At 47.9% G+C, this 22,489-nt stretch overlaps 1 protein-coding gene across 8 annotated transcripts in view; it reads right to left on the bottom strand.

The window, feature by feature from the left end:
* The window catches only part of SLC8A3 (solute carrier family 8 member A3), a 119,690-nt gene extending 99,078 nt beyond the window's left edge, over nucleotides 1-20,612 (bottom strand). For 6 of the 8 annotated variants that reach the window (XM_051622158.1, XM_051622161.1, XM_051622160.1 and 3 more), the window contains exon 1: nucleotides 19,718-20,254. The gene's annotated coding sequence lies outside the window, so the exon portion shown is untranslated. Of the gene's footprint in view, nucleotides 1-19,717; nucleotides 20,255-20,585 lie in introns of those variants that run through there. The other 2 variants (XM_051622159.1, XM_051622165.1) reach the window with 2 other exon arrangements.
* Nucleotides 20,613-22,489: the final 1,877 nt, after the last annotated feature.

The following is a 22,489-nucleotide window of genomic DNA, read 5'->3' as shown; positions in this document are numbered from 1 at the left end:
TCTGCACGGCACAATGTGTGTATGGAATGGAACGGGATGGAATGGAATGGAACGGAATGCATGGAAGACAACTTCTTGCTACAGCTGGTAAGTGAGCCTACCAGGGGTAGTGCCATGCTAGACCTAGTGCTTACAAACAGGGAAGGGCTCCTGAAAGACGCAGTGGCTGGAGGCCTGCTGGAGGGTAGGAAGAAGCTGCAGAGGGACCTGGACAGGCTGGGTCAATGGGCCGAGCCCAATAGTATGAGATTCAACAAGACCAAGTGCAGGGTCCTGCACTTTGGCCACAATAACCCCATATGCAACACTACAGACCGGGGGGAGAGTGGCTGGAGAGTGGCCCAGCAGAGAGGGACCTGGGGGTGCTGGTGGACATCTGGTTGAACATGAGCCAGCAGTGTGCCCAGGTGGCCCACAAGGCCACCGTGTGACTTGTATCAGGCTTGTATCAGAAGTAGTGAGGCCAGCAGGAGTAGGGATGTAATTCTCCCCCTGTACACAGCACTGGTGAGGCCTCACCTCAAGTACTGTGTGCAGTTCTGGGCCTCTCCAAGAATGCTGAGGTGCTGGAGCAGGTCCAGAGGAGAGCAGCCAAGCTGGTGAAGGGACTAGAGGGAAAATCTTATAAGGATAGGCTGAGGGAGCTGGGGTTGTTTAGCCTGGAGAAGAGGAAATTCAGGGGGGACCTTATCACTCTCTTCAACTATCTGAAGGGAGGTTGCAGTCAGGTGGGGGCTGGGCTGTTTTTCCAGGCAACTAGCAACAAGACAAGAGGGCACGGCCTGAAGCTGTGCCAGGGGAGGTTTAGGTTGGATATTAGGAAGCACATCCTCACGGAGAGGATGATTGGAACGGACTTCCCAGGGTGGAGGCACCGTCCCTGGATGTGTTCAAGGAAAGTCTGGATGTGGCACTTAGTGCCATGGTCTAAACGATGCAGTGGTGTTAGGTCACAGGCTGGACTTCGTGATCTTAAAGGTCTTTTCCAGCCTTGGTGATACTGTGTGATTCTGTATGATCTCACAGGAAACATCAAACTTAATAGCAGCATTATCTACAGCACTTGGGAGGTTCAAGAGCCTTAACTCCCACTAACTTTCATTGAGGTTTGTATTGCCACATCAGTAGGACTGAGATTCAGTTCCCCTACCACAGCTCTCTGAATCTTGGGCAGTAAGTTAAACAAGATCACTTAGGCTCCATCTTCCAGGGGGACATTCCTTCCTGTCCCACCCTGTTCTGACCCAAAAGATGTATATGACACGCACCTCCAGAAGGGATTTTGTCCCTTCCCATCTCTCTCCATGGTCTATAGAGGGTGCCCATTCAGCCAATCTAGAGCAGATGCCTAACCTTCAGATGCTGGCTGTTTGAAGAAATGAACTGGCCCATGAACACTTGAGGAGCTCCCTCCCCTCTCCCTTGCACTGTAAATATTCTAGGAAACCTTTTAATGTTATCAGCATTAACAAATGCATCTTAAATGGCTATGTTATCATCGTGTAGTGTCACTCATGTCTTTGCAACAGCGAGTGCAATCTTCCTGATATCAACAAAAACGTTTTCAACTTTCAGATAAAAATCTGTAAAGACAAGCGAAACAGGAAGGAAAGCGTGAACAAGGACTGCAAGTGAACAAAACCGATCCTGACAAAGCATGGCAGAGGGGAGAGAATTGATTATGCAGTATCAGGATCACAAAGCCATACCTGACACCCTGAATATGAAAAAAACAATACACTTCTTCATGCTACCTGGACTAATTCAGAAGAGACAGACCCTCCTACATTAGCCTACCTACCTTCTCTCTCCAGTGACTACTTACCTGCATGCCTACCCTAGCCCCGGTGCCCGATGAAGTCCCTGGGGAACAGAGGGACCCCAGACCCATGTGGGCTGTTGCCACAGCCCCAGCCTTGAACTCTCACTAAAACATCTCATTGCCTGCATAGCTCAGGGTGACAGGGAAGACTGAGCTACCCAGCACATACAGCTTGGGTTAGGTTTGACACTCCCACAGTGTCTTCCCTCCCACTCTGCAAGATACTTCACCCGATTTCTGGCTCCAGGATGCTGGGAAACTCCTGAGAAAGGGCCAGTGAACATGTGCAGGGTGACTACAAGCAGCAAGCCTATCTCTAGGCTGCAAGGTAGATGTGTGCACATGCACAGTAAAGATGACACGTTCCAGGTGCCTCTGACTCAAGGAGCACGCAGAGACCAACTGCACAAGCACAGCAGCTCCAAAAACACCCCGGGGGACATCAGATCATCCTCTTCTGTACTGCAGTTGCTGGCAGGCGTCCACCAGTCTCTTGACACTTCCAGCTCCCAGCTCCTGCTTAATTGTACAGGAACCAGTAGGTCTTTGTCTTTTAAGATCAGCCATGTAGGAATGGCTAAAAGAAAGGCAGAAATAATTTCAAAAACTTCTATATGACTCAAGCATCTAAATTTGGTTTACAAAAAGACTTAAGAGTCTAAGTATTACTGAAATTCAGAGCCTTGTCTAGGAATAGTACAACAACTAAACTGCCCTCTGAAACAAAGCACTGCTACCACCAACCTCCCTCTCTGTGGGACAACCATCTTCTGTAATTAATACTATCTGTCTACATTCTCTAATGCCATAATGGTTTCTACTGCTAGCCATTCCTCAACACACTCCAGGGCCTTGCCAGTTCTTCTTAAATTTTTAACTTCATTTTAAGCAGAGGGTAATTTTACTACTATTTCTCAAGCTAATTGTATATTGCTTCAAAAACAACCTCTACCAGGGTAGCCTCTGTTTACATGTTTGGACCTCCAAACTCAGGCTATGAGTTGTAGACTAAAATTTCAGAATTTGGGAATACATTTCTTCACTGGTTTTCACTTGCTTTCACAAACATTTTAACTTTAAGTGGAGGTCACAATGACATAATAATGACCTGATCCTGCAAATCTTTGATAGATAAAACTCCCCAGTGAGCTCAATAGGAACTCTGCCCACAGACACACTGTCCAGTAAGATCATAATATGTATTAATATGAAAAGTATTAACTTAGCCAATTCAAAAAAAACACAGTGAAGCATCCTTACTGTCATCTCCCCCTTGAGAACTGGTGCAAAAGTGCTTTACAACATAGAATAAAACTATTAAATTTTAAAACTGCTGTTGATAAAACATTGTGGTAACAGTTTTACCATTCAGATGACAGGATGGAAGAGTTAAAGTTCACTCTAGCTGTGTGTCAGCAAGGTTAGTTATACAAGGTGCAAGTTTGCCCTCAGATACATCTACTAAACTCAGTCCAGAGATCCCTGGCCTGGCCAGAGCAAAGTAGCCACATCTCCTGTCCCTCCTCTCAGTAGCAGTACTGATCTCAGCAGGGATAACTGTGACAAGAGCCACCCTTCAGCACGAGTCTTGCTCTGAGGACCAAGCGTCCAGGCAGGCTTGCAGCACATCTTCAGTCACTGCTAGCCACCCAGGAGACATCACAGTATCACTCCTTCAATCCCAGTGTGACAAAACATATCCACATCTGGTGCAGAGAGGTGTCATTCCAGCAACATCACAGCCCTGGCCCTGTGGGATGTAAAGAACAGGAGGCTGCAGAAACAGTGGAAAGTCAGTTGGCATTGGGTGATATTTGGCTTCATACAATGAGGATCATAATTTACACTACCTCTTTGCTATCAGCCATCATTTTCTCCCACAGGTTCTCTGCCCCACTATTGCTATTACACTGAATACATTTGAATAAGGGCAGTGGTACTGAGTGAAGTGTCCCCTGTCTGGTAGGATAAGTTGAAATCATACAATCAATGCAAAAGAGAGACAAAAAGCTTAAAGTATTTATGCAACAGAATGAGCTACTGTTCAACTGCAAGACTCTGGGAAGATGCATAGCAGCTATTTCAGCAGGGGAAACTCCTTCTAAAAGAGCTGACAATGGCCACATGATCCATAAATCCATAAATAGAACCCATAAATAAAAAGATCAGTTCTTGAGATCATTCTGGAGACATTCCAGAAAGTAGCATAGACCACACTTGTCGCAATTAAGCCCACAATAGAAAATTACTTATAGACAACTATCAAGCTGTTTGTGTCTTTCATAATAGCTGAGTTTCAGAAGAATGATGGTTTGTCTACTGTGGACCAGAAGCAAGGCACATACCAAGTTCCCAAGATCACTGATCAGTAACTACAAAACCAAAAGCAAATCTCTACATCCCTATTAATTTCTTATTTAAGCAAAATTCCTCTTAAACCATCTTAAAAACCTTTGAATTTGACCTTCAAATAAGATTAGGTTGCCTGGGACTTCCTTCTCCTTCCCCTCTCCCTTGCATCCCCCCAACAAATCAGACACAGAAGTACATCTGTGGCCATATATCCTCTTCCCCCTGACTCCAGACCAGCCAGGAAAGGCTGCTGATTAGATCTGAGCATGGGGTGAGCCCTGCTGAGGCTTGGGCGCTGCAAAAGAGCCAGACAGAGGCATCTCAAGATCAAGGGTTTTGTCTACTTGACAAGCCTCTGCCCCAGAACAGAACGGATACAGAACTGCTATTAGTGTCATCCCATGGCCCCACTCTGAAGATGGAGGAGACAGAAACAAGGTTCAGCTTAATAATGGGGCCTCACATTCCCCAGCTTCAAAGGACATAAAAGCCTTTCAATTGAGTACACGTGGTTTTTTGATAACCATCACCAAAAATTGAAATTATAGCCTTTCTGCCAAAGAACACAAATAACTGAGTTTTCACAGAAGAGTTATCATACCTAATTCATACTCCTCCCTCCCCCAAAATAAAATAATAACAACAAAATATTTAATACAAATCAAAGCATATTTTCCAAACATCTTCATTCAAACACTATTGAGTCCTTTGCTAATCACTCCAAGAGTAGTACCCAGGGTGTAAGTTAAAGTTTACCTGCAAGCCAAAAGCCAGAGCTGTGTAATTAGATGCATTTTGTAAGACAAATGCAAATTTCCAAACGCAGACCAGGCCTTAAACCATCACACTGATGGCACACGCCTGATACGAGCACAACCAAGGACCCGAAGCTGACTTTACACAGGTTATTCTGCAGCAATAGGTAGTTTAGTTCCCTACTATTGCACCAGCTAGGTTTTATGAGGAAAAAAGCACTGTAACTCACGCTTAGGTCATGACAGATCCCTGCAGTTCAGCTCTATGGAAAAAATTACAGCAGGGAGCTGTAGGTGCTTGCTGCTTTGTACATCACAGTAAACATGCCAAAACACAGAGTTAGCTGCCTACAGAATAACCCTCTCAGTATGTGCCAAAAACAGCCTTTTTTTTTAAATCTTATGATCATGCAAAAAGCTACTATAAAAACAAACTAAACTAAAAACAAACAAACAAACAAAAAACCCAACACCTAAAAAACAAAACAAACAAACCCACCAGCTCCTGTATCAAGTCTTTTAATATTTACAAGCTGGTGTCTCTACTAATTTGAGCAATCCCTACCATTCTAGCATGGTAAATGGGTGTTAATTGATATAATGACTCAAGTTTACTAATTTTTTATGGAAATGCTGCAGTGATGGGATGTAGTTAGATTCAGTAATCCCAGAGGCTGACCCAAATGGAGCACAAGTCTGTGTACGGCTAGGAGCAAACTCCTTTCAACATTCAACTTGCCCTGGGGAACTGGTCTGTGATGGTTTTTCTGTATTTTAGTACCTGTAACACTCCTGGAGAAGCAGTGCCATAAATAGCTAGCCCATAAAGATGCCCATACTTAATTGTCCCCTTCCAAACCGCACTGGCTGCACTTGACTGGCTGGGCATTTTATTTCCTTGCTCTCACCCCTGCTGAAAAATATGTGTACAGGATAGATGGATATATATGGATATAGGAGCTGCAGTTTACACTCTGTGCACAGGTAAGTAAAGGAGGAGGCAGACACTGAAGAAAACCCTTTAGTGGGTGACCCCAGCCACACTCTGAGAGCCATGGTGCCAGCTAGTGCAACCTCCCTGAGAGCTGTGGTGGACTTGCTCTTCCATTCCCCATGCATGTGTGTATTGCTGAGATTTCTCAGGGTAAGGGACAGTGAGTGTTACCCTTTTCATTTTTTTCCCCTCCCAGAATTGTAGCCTTTTTTACATTCAGAAAACAAAACCTGGTATTTAGGCTGACACATAGATCAGTAGTGGCCATCCTCCTGCTGAAAAATCAGTATTACCTGCTCTGATACAGATGAGTTTTTTTCTTTTCATGTACATTACGCAATCTCACTGTTGTTTTTCCAGGACTTTCAAGTGGCCAGTTCACACAGCAGATAGCAGGGACCTCTGGAGGTCCTCCAGTCCAACCCTCCCTGCTCAAGCAGAGCCACCTAGAGCCAGTTGCCCAGCAGCATATCCAATTGTCTTCTGAGTATCTGTAGGTTATCCAAGGACAAAGAATGGAGTATCCACAACCTCTCTGGGCAACCCATGCCAGTGCTCAGTCACCCTCACAGTAAAAAAGTAAAAAAGCACAGGTATGGAGTCCAAGCCTACTGGTAACAACTACATCCAGTGTTAGTGCATGGGAAGCCAGAGCAAACTTACTCTCTGTACAAACTGTACTGGGAGTTCACTGCAGCCCTTTGGTGGCAACAACATGTACATTTGGCAAAAAGTCACTGTTGTGACCTTCTCGAAGTCACTGGGAAGCCTTCATTGCACACTTAGACACAGATTTTCAAACATCAGTCTTTGTCTTGCATTTAGAGGTATTTCTAAACACAAATAAAGCCTTAGGTGCTTGAATGCCAGTGCATGTCTGAAACACCATCCTTCACAGTCTGAATGGCCCCAAATTGAGAGGGCAGGTACTTTCAAGTGCTTTCTTCACACCCCAGATTTTATGCCTATGAGGTGAAGAGGCTGAATGTCCTTCCTTTGAGGTTTAGGAGGCTGAGGGGAACAAAGAAGTGGAATTACTGGGTCACCTACTTGGTGGACCCCTGCCTGTTCCACATGAGAAAAGACAACCTGGAGCAGCCACTCAACAACATGTGGGGTTGCAATAGGTGCTGACTCCTCTGCTGCAGCCTTCAAGGCACTGGTTTTCATCACTGTCTGTCTTGCTGGTTTACAAAGAGCAGCGAAGACCATTTGGGGAGGGGAGGAGGGAAAAATAAATTATTCCAGCAGTGTGAGGAAAACTTGTCAGTAAAAGACATTTTATGTACTGCCTGTGGCAGCACACAGGGTGTGTTATTTACTGCTTCTGCTCCACAGACATATTATACTGCTGGTTCAGGTGCCACCATCAGAGTGCAACTTATCACCTAGAGACTCACAGCATCCTAGAGGAAAGATGACAGTGGCAACTTGTGACATTTCTTTAGCACTCTGGTGACAGATCTGCAACAGCCACAATTAAAGACCCTAGGATTTGTTGTCAACAGTGCATTTGTGCTGCAGAGCCAGTAGTTATTTGTACACAGAAGCAAGCTAAGGGGTAAACAAGAGGGGAAAAGGTATTGTAGTCATAACTCACCGTCTTTAGATCCAGAATTAGTTAAGAAAAGTACAAGTTTTCTGACAGAACACATTCATTTGAGGCAAACAAAACAAACCATGTGATGTGCGGGATTTGATGCAACAAGCAGCCAGGCAGGGAGCCCTTCCCTGGCTGGCTCAGGGGCTCCTGGGGCAGCCACCAGCCAGCTATGCTGGGTGGTAACCCTCAGCAGCTGGGGCACACACTGCTCCCATCCTCTGGAAATGGGCCCGTTTCTTTCTTAACTTCTCCTCCTAGGAATTTTTTTTTTTTCCCTGAACACTGAAAAAAAAACGTTTTTACCAAAAATGCTGCATCACATAAACAGAATTTATAAGCTCTCTACAACTTAACCAGAAGGGCTCATTCCAGGCTTGGTGAGAAAGAAAATATTTAGAACATGAATAGAGGCAGAAGCAGCACAAACAGGGCAGTGAGATACTGGGAAGAAAACAGGGAGGGGAGAGGAAGAGGAGAAGGCTACACTTCAGAAATCATCTTTATCACTGCAACAGGAACCAAGCAGTTGTCATTTGTCATGTTAGACTGAAGACTTCTATGCTTCTCTGTGTGATGGGCACGGAAACGGTGTAGATAGGAAAGGCTCTCACTTAGCCCAGCTAGCACAGGTTTCTCTGATCTCAGAATTAGAGCAGAGCCAGAAGATGTGTCTGATCCATACCTCAGGGGCCACTGCTGCATTGTTCCCTTTCTGAACATTACTTCCTAGCACTTTGTCCAGCCCAGTTTTAAAGTGATGGCATTTCCACAGCTTCTCATAGAGACTATGCCATGATGTAATCTATCTTGGATGTTTTAGCTGTCTTCCTTATATTTAGGATGAAATTAAGACAATTTATGCTGCTGGTTCTCATTATCCTGTCCTTGGAGCACTCTCAACCATTCTCCTTCCCGCCTGAGATTTACATGCTTCAGATACTTGTAAATAGCTCTTCTCCTCCACAGTTATTCTTTGGCCAAAGCACACAAATTTATTTTAATCTTTATAAATTAGCCCGGGCTGCCCTCTAATCATTTTTCTTGATCTCCTCTTGGTTCTCCATCTTCAAGGCGGTCAGAAGCAGCCGGGTATCTGGCAGCAACATACCTCAGTGCCTGTTCCCATCAAAACCAGCAGCAGATCTGCTCTTCTTGGAGCAGGAAAGTCAAGCCTGGGCAGTGACATCTCACCCCTCAGCTCTGCCATACTACAAGTTCTCATGAGGTACTGGAGTGTTGCAAAGATTAAACCTAGATCGCTATACACCAGCTTGCTGTGTTGTTCACTTTCAAAGGTCTCTCTGCCTGTTTGCTGTGTCCCCAGTGCAGTGGGGCTTGTGCAAGCACTGCCATGATGACTGGCATTTGCAGAAGGAAAGCAGAGATTTCAGGAGTTTCAACCCAAAAGTCAGGGCCTCCAGCTGAGAGGAGGGAAATACACTGTAATGCGCTCACTGCTTCTGCAGATCTGAGCACAGCAGGAGGTATGAAAAATGCACCGAGCTATGGGTTATCCTGAAAATCCCTCCCACTTCACTTGGAAGATGCTAAACTCTGTACATTCACCCCTCTGAAGACAGTTATCAAGTAAGATTTCACCCTCACCCTTTACTGACACATTTCCACAGCTCTTTTTTCTTGACAATTTAGATATCTTAATCTTTCAGTGTTTTTTTCAGCTGCTAATCTGTAACTGCTTTAAAAAAAAACAACCCTCACATCTACCATGACTAATTCATTCTTCTTAAGTCCGGGCTGTTTATTGCTCTTTGTTCATTTATGCACTAGCTGTTTACAGATTTTCTCTTAATATTAGCTCTGTTATTTGCTAGAGACTCAAGTCATATTTACCATATGGTAATTGCAAAAATGACACGGACAACAAACAGTGGAAGCTGAGCTGCTATGGTGATTACAGTAAGTGGCAGCAGTCTCTGGGCTATCTGCTGCACCACCTTCATTTCTTCTCCCCCCACTCTCTCTGATGGCTTTCCTTGCAGACTATAAAAAGCCAAGTGCCACTCTGATCTCTACAGCATAGACAGGCAGAGATTTGCTCTCCACCATGGCATTACCACACCGGATTATTCACCTTTTTCCTTTCACTCTGTGTTTCAGCTGCAGGTCTGCCCTTCCTGGCTGCCTCTCCCACTCTATTCTGTCAAGAGCGGGTGATCTGAAATATCATCTGGAGCTAGTCACCCTCACTACCTACATATTCTCTCTCACTGTTACAATGACACTATCTTCCTCCCCTACCCCATCCATGGTCTGAGTGAGTCTCAGGTATTTCACTGAGGGAGTTGCAAAGGACCAGATTTCACAGGATAGTTAAAAGCTTAATGGAGCACCTCTTTAACCCACTTGGACACCATGACGCCCTTGAAACCACAGATTTTTCACTGGACACCTACACATGATTTAAAATGCCTGCAAAAACCAAACGGATGACTATAAGAGGCCACTGCTGTCTTCTCCAAAGAAAGACAGGGTGTTTATTTCTTGGCTCCTGCCAGAAGTGCTGGGCAGGCCCCACATCCAAAAGATGTAGGGCTAAGCTAAGTAAATATGTGACTTGATCCTTCAAGAAGATTTAAAAAATTGAGATTACCCATAAGTGTCTGCCAATCTGGGAATGGTGCACACAACAAAGCACGTTGTCTGAAAAGGATGAGGCTCCTCCCTTGCCATTTCTAACATGCCTGTGATGATACTCTCCTAATTCCCAGCAGTCAGCAAGCCTTAACTTAGAAACAAGCAAGGAACACATGAAAACTGGATGCAGGGAATGATGTGACAGAAGAATTTCCTAGCAAAGTACATACTCATAATGTTGTTGTTTATCTCCAAAGCAGAAGAAATAGCATTTTAATTGTATTCAGAGTACTACTTATATCAGCTCCCCTTCCTTGGCCCTCCCCTCTAAAAGGCTCCTTTTACACAAAGTCTTCATAAAAAGAGCTATCTTTCCAGCCCAGTGAAGCTGCATACCATCAGCTGAAGGCTGGCAAGAGAGATGAGAAGGTCCTTAGTACCAGATTTTCTCTGGTGTAAATCAGCATAGTACCAAGGAGCCCAAGTCAGCAGAAACAGATTATTCTACTGGAAGAGCTGCCTGAGGAGCACTGGCAACATTTCAGATAACATAAGCCTCCAAAAGGAAAGATTAATTCATTTCTTCTTTGCAACTCATGTCACACACTGGTGCTGTGGGGCACCTTCCTGCTTCCTCCATACCAACTGTATTCCTGTCCATTCCATCCTGGTTCCTCCCTCCTCCCAGTGCTCCATGCTGGCCCCAGATTTGCTACAACTAGTCCTGCCAACAGGAGCAGCTGAGTCATGGGAGATGACCACATCAGCCAACTGCGCTGAAAAGAGACAAGGGAAGGAGAAAATCATCCTTTCCAACACAATCCCAGACCCCAGCAAACAAGGCCTGGAGTCTCTCTTCTCCACCATGTGCCCAATGTCACCTTTGATCAGCATCCTGAAGTGCCTCATCCTGGCGGTACAATGATAGGAGTCACTACATTAATGTAAGTGCTTGGATAACATGCTCATCCCATACAGCCACTCACTGTAAGATCTATTTAAGCTACCGAGGCAAAGAGAGAAGACAGCCTCTATCCTCCCACCAAGGGGCACTGCCTCTGTATGGATGCTAGCAGACCCACATCTCCCTCAGTTTTACTCAGGAGCTCAGAGGTCTCTCCAGGCACTGTGGAAATTATTAATCTTTCTATCACTTCTGCAATAAGAAAATTAAAACAGATATGCTCTACTTGTTTTTAAGTCCAAATCTCTCCTAAGACAAGGCTAAGGCAAGAAAACTGCAGGGTCCCTTCCTTGCCGGGAATTTCAGTGGAGGACTAACTTAAGCAACAGCTAAGGCAGGAATGGCCAGCCGGTTTTATATGGGGGCACACTCTGCCCCCATTCCTTGCTCCCTCAGCCCAGAAAGCCTCTCCAACCCAGCCATACTTCTGTGGTGGATCCCTGAACCCTGCCCTCCCTGCTACTGCTGATGACAGTAACTCCTGACATCTGGGAAACAAGTGAGATGAAAACCTGCCTCACCCAGAACAGAAGCAACCATTCCCAAACACCAGCAGGTGAGAAGCAGTGGGATGGGAAGAGTGTTCCCCTGGGCAGACCCACCATTATTATTTTGTTACGTATGCAACACAAATGGGTAAAATAACAATCACAAAAGGTCTTTGACAAAAGGATGATCACTTTTAAAGACAAGCAAAGCCTTGAAATGTATCCATTTTGCTGTTGGAGCTCAATAAGCAGACAATGAATAAAAATGGGGTTTCAATGAATGTGAGCCCTGTATCCCAACAACCCTCCACTCTGCAGTGTAAGTCTTGCCCTGCCCATCCTCCCTGCCCTCTGCTCTCTCTGCAAACACACACACAAAAACTTCCCCGCCCCTTCCCCTGACTCTTCCTCCCACAGCAATCCCTGTGGTCCTTCCCGTACTCAGCTACCAATCAAGTAAGAGGCAGCAGGTACTGCAGCCCTTTTGAGCCCCCTGTGCTGGCCAGCCGATCAGCAAAGGCACTGTTTCATGAAGAACAGGACATCTGAGAGACCATCACCTCTTTGTCTGAGGTGATTACATCCAGCCTGCTGTGCCTGATAGCTGTTGGCTCCCATGTAGATACATGCAAATTAAGACCATGCCGCTCTTATTGCAGCCATGAACAGATGAGGTTTCTGGAATCCTGCACGACCAAGCGTGTTTCTCAGCCCCTTCACAACTCCCATGTCCCCTCCCCCTCAGTCTTCTCCAGGAAGTCAGTTTCGGTCAGAGGGACAGAGAGCTGATCAACCAGGCCAAAGGAAGCTTGAGTCTAACACCAGCAGAAAGCTCCCAGACTCAGAACATTTTATCTAGTAAGCACTGAAAACTTTTTAAATTCTATGCTGTGCATTTGTGCAATCTCTGGAACTCAATGCCATAAAAACTAAGTACTGGAAGGTTCAAAGGAAAACTAGATGTGCATGTAAATACTCAAAATATCCATAGGCTCACCAGCCAGGATGCATTCCTCCCCTTGCTCCACAGCATATTTCAACCACTTGCTTACCATTTTTTGTGACTCTCACTAATACATCTGTACTGTGAAAGCTGGAAAGGCCCCTCTTAACTGAGGATATACTTTCTGCCTGGACCAACCTCTTGCTTTGTCTCAGAAGCCAAGCCCATATGGATCTGAGAAACAGGCACAAAGCCACACACAAGGATAAATAGCGGCTGAAGACGTGAGGGATGCTGTTAGAAAGGAAGTTAGAAAGCATGGAGTTGGTGTGGGAAGTGCAGAGTTGGGGCAGTTACTGGAGAATCATGAAGAAATCTATGTATTTCAGAAGGAAAAGCAGAGGAGGGAAAAGGCCAGAGCTGGGGGATGGAGGAGTGGTCATGACTCACTGGGATGCATGAAGCAGCAAGGAGATGGATCTAGGCAGGCAACAGGCAAGCCAGCACGTTTTTGAGTGACGCAGGTGCAGCAAGTGCAGCTGAGCATCTTCTCACCTTCAGCCAGCCCGTGCGACTCCCCAGAGGGGAGGCAGCTCCCTTGTGCTCTGAAGGTTAAGCTGCGCCTTCTGCCTGGCACATGAGCACAGCGCAGCCGATGGGTAAAACTGCCTACCTACTTAAAAGCAAACCCCAACACTGCCAGGAGGGACAGACTTTATTTTTAGCTGGGACACCAGCAGGGTCACTGCTGGTGCTGCATTTCCCCACGGAAGCCAGGGTTTCACGAAGTGTGCTGCGCGCGCTGGGTCACTGCAGGGGAAACATCTGTCAGGTCAGCTTTGGGGAGATGGATGACTCAAGTTAGAGAAAAGGAAACATTTACTAGAAGAAGTGAACCTGAAACTACTCTGGAAGGCTAAAATGGAAGGAAAAATGATACTTAAAGAGTGAGAGCGGGTGGTAATTTATGTGAGGGCAATATCTAGTGCACTCATCTCCAAGATGCTCAGGCAGGAGAATACCTCATCACATCTAACTCCAGCAGCATCCCCTCTGTCTGCCTCCTATCACCCAAGCTTTGAAAGGCTCATTCTTGCCTGAGGGCTGCCAAAACAAAAGCAGCAGCATATCATTATTTCTCACTGGGATCCTGTGCTAATCAAAAGCACACACAGAGAGACCCACCTTGCCTTGCACCTTGAAGACAACAACACTAAGACAGACCTCATGCTGGTTCTCAGGCCCTCCCACGGGGGTCCCTGATTAGCCTGGAGGCAGCTCCCCCAGGATTCACACACTGGCTAAAGACAGCACCCTCAGTGAGCACCAGGCAGCACAAACTTAGGCTGCTGCTGGCTCATGAGGACAAGAAGTCAGGTCCTTCCCTGCTAGGGGGTTTCGTGGGTGCAAACCTAATAAAACAGTTGGCACCACTCCCACTTGCACTCCCACTTGCACTGCCAGGGAATGCAGTCTGGAGCCTTCAACATGGAGAGATTGTTGTTGATGAAGTGCTGAGTGCTAGTGTGAAGCTTTCAAGGGACTTGAAAGAATTGAGCGCAGAGGGGTTCCCATTTTATCCTCTTCTTGAGGAACTTCAGTCCATTTGGCATGTTGCATCTGAGAAATAGCTTGGCCTAGATAGACCCTCTGTGGTTTTTGTTGTTCTTTTTTTTATTTTTTAAAATCAAGATCAACCCCTGTGCAAGTTCTTGGAAATATTTTATATTAAAAATTATTTGTGTCTTTTTTTTTCCTGCTGATTCTTATGCCTCTTAATAGCTTGAGAAATGTTTTGCAGATCCCATCACTCTAGGTTCTTTGCAACTAATTTGCATTCAGGACTATCCCTCTCATCAAGAGCAGACTTCAAGGCTGAACCAACTCCAAGCCCTAGCTGCTGCAGGCAATTCAGGCAGCAGCTTTACAGGTGGCAGCAGGCCCATGAATAAGGACCAGGAAACGATGTGGCTGAAAAGCAAGCTGAACCCACCACCTGGCCACACATGCCTCTGAGCCAGTCTCTTGCACAGGGGTTGGGACAAGAGCAGGAACAAGCAGTCAGGATGGGAAGGCTGTGGAAACCAAAGTACAAGCAACAAGCATGGCAGGGCCATTAGCTGTATGGGCAGGGGTAGGTTTTGGATATTGTAGTAGTGAATCCTGCAACACCTCCTGGACTGTTTAACAGCCTTGTCCTGCTCTGGAAAAGCAGAGACACGTCTCCACTTCCGTTTTTCCCAACCAACATGCATGTTTCAGGGTCACTGAATAATCCGAACAAAAACCATGGAAGAGGATAAAGGTGCTTATTAAGGTGAACTTTAAGCTCAACATCAAGGTATTTATCCCAACAAGGAAGGTCCACCTCAAGGTGATAAGCCAAGACATCCAGGCCTTAATGCCCCCAAATAAATGCTCCTGCCTGGCAGCAAACTGTATGAAAGGCAAAAGGACAGCTTCTTCACACACAACATTACTTCAGGTCCCCATCCATCACCAGCTGGGGTGGGCCAGCAGTGCATGGGGGAGGCACACTGCCTTCCTCAGTTGGAGCATGGAGAGCTGTGGCAATGGGGCAGTGATGAGTTTCACAGCCTGCCTGGACCCCAGTGACAGAGTCTGCCACTACAGCTCACTCTGAAGGGAGCTAGGACACATCCAGAGTGAGCTGCAGCCTGGCTGCAGAGCAAGGTGCAGACATGCTCTAGCTCTGCTTTCGCCCCTGCTCTGGCCCAGGGGAGGAAACCAGCTTTCACCAGCACACAGCATATAAGCACACTGGCAGGACACCCTGAAGTGTCAGCACTGGAGGCCGCTGCTCACTCCTAGACATGTCACCTTCAACACAGCCTCAGGAGTCAGATCTAAGTGCTCTCTCAGAGGTACATTTCTGCATCGCTACATTTCTTTTGATTAAAATCGTATTCTGCTTTGCTGCTGGAGAGTGTTGCTATTTGCTTTCAGACAGCCTCCAAGTACCAGCCTTGGAGAGGGTGGTGATGAAAACAGTGGCAATTCAGTCTATACATCTGTAGTTCCTAAAACTCTCTTGACACCTTCCTGGTTGCAAAACATGGCCAACAGCATAGGATATTTAGTATTTCTGATTGCTCTTGACCTGGCTGTCTCTGCTGCTGTCCTGAGGTAGGAGGCTTAGGTTAAAAGACATCAGAGTACTGGAAGGCAGCAAACAGAGCTAGTCCAGTTTTGCAGCCTTGAAATAATCTGCTACTGAATGGAAAGGCTGAATGGAAACAGAAGCTTCTCCCTAAATCTGAGTGCTCTGGAAAAGCTCCCTGTTTTATTATGACAGAAAATCCTCATTGGAGTGTTTAGCTAGAAAACAAGCTACCATAAAATAAATGTTAAGAGCCCTAAGCTCCCCTCTCTCCCATGATGTCAACTGCCAGAGACATCGATGACAGCTCAGCTGTGTGATCAAAGGCTCCAGCAAGCAGATTAAAAGACAGAATTACCAGAAAACTAAGAGTTGAAGGATCATGGGGGTATGATCATCACTTGTTTACGAATGTGTCTTATGGGGTACCACAGAACATTGGCACCTGGTTCTTCTCATTGCAACACTGGTAAAATGGGATGGTGCTGGTACCTTCAAAATGGTATGACACATCCCTGCCACCTGATGCCATTCTATTCCTACCTGTGACAGAAATGCCCAGACGTTGGGAGGCCATTGTGCTGAACTTTGCACACGCACATCCATCATTGTCCTCAACCAGAGCTTGCTTTAAAGGTGCCCCATGAACAACAGCTTGTGATCTCATGTATCTCTCAACACATGAAAGTCTTCAGGACAGAGATAATAATTTGTTAGACATCTGTATGGCACTTAGAAACATGGGCTCCCAACTGGGCTGATGCCTTTAGGAGTTACCATTAACTAAACATTAAATTAACAATAGTATTAATCTATGCAACAACACCTAAACACAGGGGGTGGTGGCAGATGGAGCATCACGACAATCAATTTCCTGGCTTCAGACATTTTTTTCCCCACATTAATAAGATATTTCTTTTTTTGTAATTTAATTTCCTTCACTTTTTTAAAATTACAGAATTACACATTGCTGCCTGATTAAAAAAAAAAATAAAATTGGCCCACAATCAAAGCCATCTTTTTAACTGTTGAAGCACATGAAAGGCATCTGAAACACAACAGCAACAACGAACAAGGGACTATTTGTAAACGTCACTTGGTTATTGGGGAAGCTTAGGGGAGGAGACTGATGCTGTTTGTTTAAAACAAGGAAACAAAAACCTGACAGACAGACCATTTATCTGTATAGTGCTTCACTTGAAAATATGGGTGGAAGGAATAAATCTTCACGTTGTACCTAATAAAAGTGCTGACACACTCTGTTATGGTACTTCCCTGCCTTGGGGGTGGAGGATGCCTATCCCAGAAAGGACCCTCTGAAACTGAGTGATGTGTGAAGGATCAGGCATGACATGGCAGCAGGTCAGCCCAGGACCTTAGAAAAACCCTTTCCTATCCTAACAGCAAGACCATAGGATCTGCCATGCTTAGACCAGCCTCATCTGACTTCAGCCCTGCCAGCTCCAGAAGAAGGCAGAGGAAGCAAGGAGGCCATGTTCATCCCTGGGTTCCTCTTTCCCTCCTACAAGCCAGCCAAGCCAAGGAGCAGCGCCCCAAGTGCACCAGGCAGAATGACTGCCCATGTGTCCCAACAACAAAGTTGTTCCTGGTCAGACAGGGCAGCTGCTGCTCTCACATCTGCCCAGCAAGAGCCTATGGAGCGCGGTGTGGTGCATGACCCAGGTCATGCTTAGTATCAGGCTCCACGTGCGGTCTCCTGTTCTGGGCCCTGGCATTCAAGACATGCTTCCTGCACCACCCAGGGTGAAGGAATGGACTATTCTGCCTGGTGATGGCATCTGCAGACCCAGGTGCCATCCTCTCAGCTGGCAGCTATGCAGAGGAAGGGGGCAATCTATCTGCAAGGGACAAGCACTACAAAGAGTGATGTTCAGATGGCCACACATCTACCATGTCTCTTGTGCTCTGTCACCCACTAGTTATGGCAACCACGTCCCCACTGAATCCCCATCCAGGTAGAAAAATACCATTAACGATACAGAGGAGACCCAGGGAGATGAAACAATGCACCCAGCAGCATGCTGGAGGCTTGCCAGAGCCTGGGAGCCTACCTGCATTTCCAGTGCCCTCACACAGGACCTCAGCAGCAGGATTACCACAATCTGTCATGGCTTGGGCATTTGGCAAATGCTCGAAGCACCCAATTACTAGAATAGGACTCATGTTTAGCTTGGGAAAAACAAACAAACACAAACCCCTGCTATATTGAGCCTTGTATATAGGGCTCTCCATTCACATTCAGCCCTCCCCTTTTCCCGCCTGGTTGATGTTACACCCTTTTATTTACAACAGGGGTAAGGGATTTGCCTGCACCCTCGCAGCAGAGCTGAGGGCTCCGGGGCTGCTCTCGCTCCTCCCCAGCCGGCCCTCGGCACTAGCTGGACGTGCTGTTTTCTAACAGCGTTACTTCTCCTCAGGAAACAAGTCTTGTTCCAGTTGACCACGGAAGCCTGAATCTAAGCACCAAATGAAACTTCTCAGCTAAACCATGATCAGGGTAAACAAGCACCTGCAACAGCAGTGGACTGAGCACGATTAGGGACTCCCTAGATGTGCTTTGTACCACAGGGGAGCGACACCTCTCCCCGCTGCACCAAACCTACAGAGCACCTTCAAGGCTTCTCTCCATGTCTCAGCAGTCCCCCAAAGCCAGCTCAGCTCTCCCGGGCCTCCTGCCAGGCTCCCAGAGAGCACAGGATGAGAACTCTTGAATAGGAAGATGCCGCTGACTGTTACCTAAGTCTTCCAGCCCTGTCCTCTCCAGAAATTAAAAAAAACAGCTCAACAAAATCAACCTTTTGCTCTATAAAGAGACGTGAGGAATTAAAGGAATATACACACATGCACAGGGCTGTGTGGGGGGGGGAATGAAGTGCATAAGGCACCTTTTCTCAGCCCCATAGTTCCTCCAGTATCTTGCCTCAAATCTGAAACAGATTTTTATGGTGAAATCCCCAGACTAAGCCCAGGAGCAAACTGAGGGGCCAGGAACCCAACCATTACACTACAGCTCCACTCAGGAGGGAGAGGGGGGAAATGGCCATAGCATCACGTTTTAGAATAACAGTAAAACAACCCCAAACCGAACAAAAACCAAACCAACCAAACAGCAACAACAAAAACACAATCAAAAAGCACTAGCAAGGTTTGATCTCCCACCCAGGGTGATTGATACTTTCGATACAGGTGAAAAAAATAAAGCCCTGAATCAAGGCTGGGAGAGGGGAAGAGTAGTAATTTACCAACATCTAGGTCAGTTTGACTGCGTGTGTATCACTTCTCCCCCCTGCCAGCCGGGGGCTGCGGGGGCCCCGCAAGCAGCCCCGTGCCCTATTTAGGGCAGAGCCTGGCGCAGCAGCTATATTTGATACCCGGGGTAAACAAGCAAGCCCCGGCGGACGGAGCGCGACAGCTGCCGGGACGGCGGCCCCCGCCCCGCAGCCGGGATGGCCCGGCCCGGCCTCCCCCGGCGGGGAAAATAATAATAATTTTTTTTTTAAATTAATAAATGAAAATAAAATTTGAAAAGGGAAATTTCTAGCACTGCATGAGAGGCGCTTCCCCCCGAGCGGCAGCCCCGGGCAGAGCCTCCCCCGGGCTCCCCGGCATCCCTGCGGGCCGCGCCACGCCGGGGCACCCCCGCCCGGCGGCGGGCGGGATCCCAGGGCCGCCGCGCACGGTGCCGCGGGCTGGGGCCGCTGCTGCCCGCGCACGCCCCGCTCGGTCCCGCCGGCAGGCCCCGGCCCCGCAGCGCATCCCTCCCGCAGCGCCCGCTCCGCGCCCTGTGCAGAGCCCTCCCCCCGCAGCGCACACACGCACCCGCACACACACCCACACACGACACGGAGCCGCCGCGGCCCCGGGAAAACAGCGCGAATGAAGCGAGCTGCCAGCGCCTGGGCAACGTTAAATCCCCTTCCCTTCCGCCCATCCCCGGCCCGGCAGCTGAGCCGAGGAAGAGCCCCCCGCCCCCCGCATCCGCATGCACAGCGTGCGGCCCCGCAGGACAGCGGGAAACTTCACCGCCCACGGAGCGGGGGGTCGCTCCCCCTTACTTACCCCTTCTGGTTGCTTCCCTGACTTTTTTTTTGTTCGGGTTTTTTTGAGGGTCTGGCGGGGGGCAAGGGGGCTCCGCTGGCTCCCCAGGACAAATCCTTCCGGTTCCTAAAGGGAGCTCATCGCATCTCCCGGTGATTCACCGACGGTGTGTGCGGGTACGGGGGGGTTCGCCTTTGCATGTCAGTCCAAGTTGCCTCGCTCGCTACAGAACCGGTGCCCTCTTTTGCAGCTGTCAGGGTGAGCGGGGAGGTGCATCTGGAACAGGGGGTGGGGGTGGAGGTAAAACGTTGATAAATCCACCAGCCTTGATCTTCAGCTCCGTGCGGTGGAGTTTGGGGAGGGGAGATCTTGCGCCGGGGGGCGAGGAGGCCGAGGAGGGCAGAGATGGATGGGGGGCGAGGGAGGGGGAAAGAGAAAACGGATGGTACCCCAGATTGCCACAGAATCCGCTGGGCTTCCCCCGCTCCCGCGCTCACACCGCCGGGGCTCGGTCCGGGCTTCCCAGCATCAGGGTGCACGGGCAAAGCGCTGAGCCTGATCCCCGGGAGCCAGCGAGGTTTGCACAACTGCAGCAAGAAGCCAAATCAAAAAGCCAATCTGCGAGCCTCCAAACTCCACGTCACCCTATCAGCTGGGAGCGAGAGCTGCAACAGAATTACAAGCCATGCATATTTATTCCTCTGAATCCGGGGGCGGGGGGGGGGGGAGGTGTGTGTGGTGTGTGTGAGGATTTTCAGATCGTTTAAAGCCAAGCACGGCGAAAGCAGAGCAAACCCTTTCCGAAATAAATAAAGGCATGTAACGTTCGCACACTCACACGTCTCTGTGAGATCTCCGTGGGTATATATAGATGGAAACACACACTCACCGGCTGGTGATCACTCCTGCACCCTCCGAGTATATTCACTCGACTTTGTGTATTTCAAGCAAGGAAAGAGGGAAGAACACGGTAGTTGAGCCTCAGAGCAGGAGATACTGATTGCATATCTGAAATTTAAAGCATCTGCCAAACACTTCTGAGAGATTAAATATAGAGGATGTAATTACACAGGCAGCCTTGGTCCTGGTATCCATTTGAAGCTGCCTGCTTTGGGTCGTGCTTGCAGAACCCACCCTGTAATTTTTTTTAACCAAAGTCAAATAACATGTTGTGAGACAGCAAGCCATTTGAAGGTAAAAAATACACATTGCCTGCAAAGTTGCTATTTGAATCTGGCAGAAGATGACTAGGGCTGGTTTCCAGGGCAGTGGAACAGGACAGTAGCTTTATGACTTGCACAAGACACATCATGATGTTTGCACACAGGTTTGTCTCTCCTTTTGAGCCCCTCTGTTTTCACCACAGCAGTTACAGGCAGACATGTGCCTCCAGATTTTACCTTCTGGCATGGCTTCTCAGTTACTTAAAGAACCAGCAATCTCATGTCCTATAAGGCAATGATCCCTGACACAGGGCCATTCTGCCAAAGGATGGGCTGTTTCATCCTCCAGAGAGAAGCTGTCCCCACTCAGCTGTCCCCAGTGATTCCCCTTACCCCATGATGCAATGAGGCAGCAGAAGCTTCCCGGTGAGATTCAACCACATGTGCAAGTGCAAACTGCTCCTGTCAAAAGCAGCTATGTAAACTGTCATGACAAAGCTGAGCCTGACTTCTACGGTGAGCAACAGCTTTTAGCTCAACCAGCATAGACGGGAGATGTACAAAGGGGGAAGGGGAACACAGACAGCAAAACAGTTACTGGGAAGGTGATGTGAAATAGTTGCATCTACTTCTGGCTGCTAAAAGAGGGTAAGGACAGCTGCAAATGGGCTGTGGTCCCCTGCAGGGAAGTGTAGACCACGAGTCCCTGAAAGTCAGCTGCTATGTTCTGGTTATGGCTCCACAGGGCAGCCTCTGGCCCCACACCTCGGCACAGAACAGATCCAAAGACCTGGAAGAGCAGTTACCACTTCTGGTCTGGCTACTTACTGTTGTTAGTTAAAGCAGGGCATGGAAACCCAGAGACAGAGGGGCAGCCAGGAGAGGCCATGAGGGGGCACCATTGCTGCCAGGTGGGGTGAACAAGTAGAAGATGGCAGCACAAAAGACTGCAGAACATCCCAAGAGTCCCAGACACAGCCCTCTATCTCTCCAGATGCCACCTGCTACTCCTGCTGTCCCCAAATAACCCAAGCAAGGCAGCGTACAAGGTGAGACCATGGCATGGGATGCACACATGCCAGAGAGCAAGGTAAGATCTGACGTGCTGAGGTGCCTGAGCTTTGGGTGCCAGCCAGCCCTGCTCAGGGCTGCATGCCTGGATGATGTTTCTCTGTGACTTCAGGAAGGGGAAGGGCTTCCCAGCACCTGGGACTCCCAGGCACCTGTACACATGATGGCCGAGGCATTAAAATGCCCAGTCTTATCAGAGCTGAGGAAGAGCCCTAATCAACATTGACACATAAAATCAACAGCACAGCATCAATGGCCAAAACCCAAGACAGAGTGGATGCAGGGAGCACAAGGCTGGCCAGTGTCACCTACTCTGCAGGTGGCCACCTCCAAACCACACACCTCTGCCTGCAGGGAACAGATCCCGGGGGTGGCAGCTCTCCAGTCCCCTCCAACAGGAGGGAAGGAAACTGCTCGGGCCAGCATGGGGAAGCTCTCCCAACCCGTGGCTTGTCATCAGGAGGTTCCAAATAACCACTTGTGTTTAAAGCTCAGCAAGAGCAGGTCTGGAGTTGAGGAATAGTGGTACAAACTGCTCATCAGTGGGAAGAAGCCCTGG

The sequence above is a fragment of the Apus apus genome, chromosome 5 (genome assembly GCF_020740795.1).
Source record: "Apus apus isolate bApuApu2 chromosome 5, bApuApu2.pri.cur, whole genome shotgun sequence".
In the NCBI taxonomy this organism is placed as follows: Eukaryota; Metazoa; Chordata; class Aves; order Apodiformes; family Apodidae; genus Apus; species Apus apus.
Note: the sequence above shows the minus strand (reverse complement) of the source record. Positions and strands in the feature narration are given on the sequence as shown.